The sequence below is a fragment of the Myotis daubentonii genome, chromosome 3 (genome assembly GCF_963259705.1).
Source record: "Myotis daubentonii chromosome 3, mMyoDau2.1, whole genome shotgun sequence".
Taxonomy (NCBI): Eukaryota; Metazoa; Chordata; class Mammalia; order Chiroptera; family Vespertilionidae; genus Myotis; species Myotis daubentonii.
This window is the reverse complement of record NC_081842.1, coordinates 126,525,391-126,528,211: the sequence shown is the minus strand read 5'-3', so window position 1 is coordinate 126,528,211 and position 2,821 is coordinate 126,525,391. Positions and strand designations below refer to the sequence as shown.

Sequence of the window (2,821 nt, the reverse complement as noted above, 5' to 3'; positions counted from 1 at the left end):
GATTAATGTGCATATAGTCGTTCTGATTGGCTGGTGGACGTGGCTTGGGGCATAGCAAAGGTGCAGTCAATTAGCATCTTTGTCTTTTATTAGTGTAGATATAAAAGGCTAATATGCAAAGTGTCCCCTCAGGAGTTTGATTGCTCGCTATGATGTGTGCTGATTATCAGAGGGCAGCACGGAATGAAGAAAGGCCCCAGCCGGCAGCCAGAAGGTCCCAATTGGACCTGATCACAGACTAGGGCTAAGGACCCTACCCGTGCATGAATTTTGTGCACCAGGCCTCTGGTGAATAATAAAATAGCAATAACTATGTACCTATCAATAATTACTTTAAATGTGAATGGATTAATTGCACCAATCAAAAGTCATAGGTTAGTTGAATGGACAAAAATACCAGATCCATATATATGTTGTCTTCCAGAGATCCCTTCAGATTGAAAGACACACACAGACTAAAGGAAAGGGATGGAAAAAGATATTTCATTGCAAATAGAAATTTTAAAACATTAAAGTAGCAATACTTATCTCAGAGACTTTAAAACAAAGGTTTAAAGGTGAAGAAGTAGCTGTGGGTCCCAGAGCCAGTTCGGCCTGTTGACTGCCCAGAGTCCTTGGCCTGGAGCCCTAAGAAACTGAGAAGCCATGGACTGCCACAGCTTCCTGGTGGAGCCCATCAGCTGCCAGGCCTGGCAGACAGACCACACGGAGATTGCCATTTGCCCCAACCACCCAGAGGTGCACACCTATGGAAAGGGCAGAGCCAAGTGGGTCAAGGTGCACCAACTCAGGCAGCACAACGGGCAGGTGACAGGCGTTGACTGGGCCCCGGAGAGTAACCGCCTTGTGAGCTGCGGCACAAACCGCAATGCGTACGTGTGGAGTCTTAAGGGCCGCAGTGGAAGCCCAGCCTTGTCATCCTGCGGATCAACCTGGCTGCTGGCTGTGTGCGCTGGGCCCCCAACCAGAACAAGTTCGCTGTGGCAGCGGCTCCCGCGTATCTCCATCTGCTATTTCGAGCAGGAAAACGCCTGGTGGGGGTGCAAGCACATCAAGAAGTCCATTCGCTCCACCGTCCTCAGCCGGGACTGGCACCCCAACGGCGTGTTCCTGGCCTCAGGCTCCTGCGACTCAAGTGCCCAATCTTCTCAGCCTCCATAAAGGAAGTGGAGGAGTGGCCAGCACCCATCCATGGGGCTCCAAGACGCCCTCTGGGAGCTGTTGTTTTGAGTCCAGCAGTGGCTGCCTCTGGATACACAGTGTCTTCTTTTCAGCCAGGGGCAGCCGCCTGGCCTGGGTCAGCCACGACTGCACGATGTGCCTGGCTGATGCTGACAAGAAGGCAGTCGCGATCTGGCCTCTTAAAACGCTGTCACTGCTAGCCGTGACCTTCCTGACCTTCGTCACAGAAAACAGTCTGGTGGCTGCGGGCCTTGACTGCTTTCCGGTGCCTTTTACCTACGAGAGCGCCTAGGGGGCGCTGAGCTTCGGTGGGCGGCAGGAGGTGCCCAAACAAAGCTTGCAGCGCGGCTTGCCAGCCTGCGAGCCCTTCCAGAACCTCCGCAAGGGCGGCGTGGCTGGGGCGGGCCTAGACTGGCTGCACAAAAACAGCATCCGCCAGATCTCCGTGCTCCGCGGGAGGTGGGGGAGGGGGAGGCCGGCAAGTGCTTGCAGTTCTGCACCACCGCGTGGGCATGGACAGGGGCATGAGCATCTGGGATGTCAGCCTTGAAGGACTTCAAGATGAAATGACCTGTGAGGAAAATGTTGGCCTCCTCCCAGCGCTGGGGGAGGGGTCAGGGAAGCTAAGGCTCACTTTGCTGAATATTTCTAGGGTACCATTTTGGGTCCCCACAGGGGAACGGGAGGAGAGGAGGCCGGAAGCTTTTCTTACCTATTTGAAGGAACACGTGTCTTTTTCTTAAACAAATACTTTCATTTATTGTAAAAAAAAAATGTCCCCAACGCACTCTGCTCGTCAAGAACTGCTTCAAAACGTGGAGATAATAAAAATACAATTGTAGACATGAAAAATAAGTACATAAACAAACAAAGGTTGTAAAAAAGACAAAGAAGGACACTATATAATGATTTTAAAAAGTCAATCCAACCCACCTAAATATATAAAGCAAATATTGATGGACATAAAGGGAAAATTGACAGTCAAATGGTCGTAGTAGGGGCCTTTAACACCCCCAGTGACATCAATGGATAAATCTTGCAGACAGAACCCTGGTCGGGTGGCTTAGTTAGTTTGAGCATCATCCTGTATTCCAAAAGATTGCAAGTTTGATTCCCAGTCAGGGCACATACCTAAGTTGCAAGTTCAATCCCTGGTGCTAATGATAGGCAAGCAATCAATGATTCTCATATTGGTGTTTCACTCTCTCACTGTCTCTCTCTAAAATCAATAAAAAATAATATCCTCAGGTGATGATTTAAAAAAAGTCTTCCAGACAGAGCATAAAAAAGGAAACAGGTCTTAAATGACACATTAAACCAGAATGTTTTAAAGCACTTTACCACATTTATTATGAGTTCTTTTCTGACAAAAGTAGTATATGTTCACATGAAATTTGGGAAACACATATAAGTACCAAAAATAAAATAGAATTATAAATAATGGCATAATGATAGCCACTGACAGTATCTAGGTATATATACTTTCAGTCTTTTTTCTATTACACACATATACACCTACACACTGCATTTAACAAGACTGGGCCCACGTTCTGCACCAGGTTTTGCTATCTGTGTACCAAGTAAAGGCTGTTGCTCCCCAGTATTAACTAGACTAAGCACGGATAATTCCTGCTAGTGG

General features: G+C 47.9%; 1 pseudogene; it reads left to right on the top strand.

Moving 5' to 3' along the window:
- The first annotated feature begins 641 nt into the window (after positions 1-641).
- On the top strand, positions 642-1,925 carry LOC132231893 (actin-related protein 2/3 complex subunit 1B-like; annotated as a pseudogene).
- The last annotated feature ends 896 nt before the right edge of the window (positions 1,926-2,821 follow it).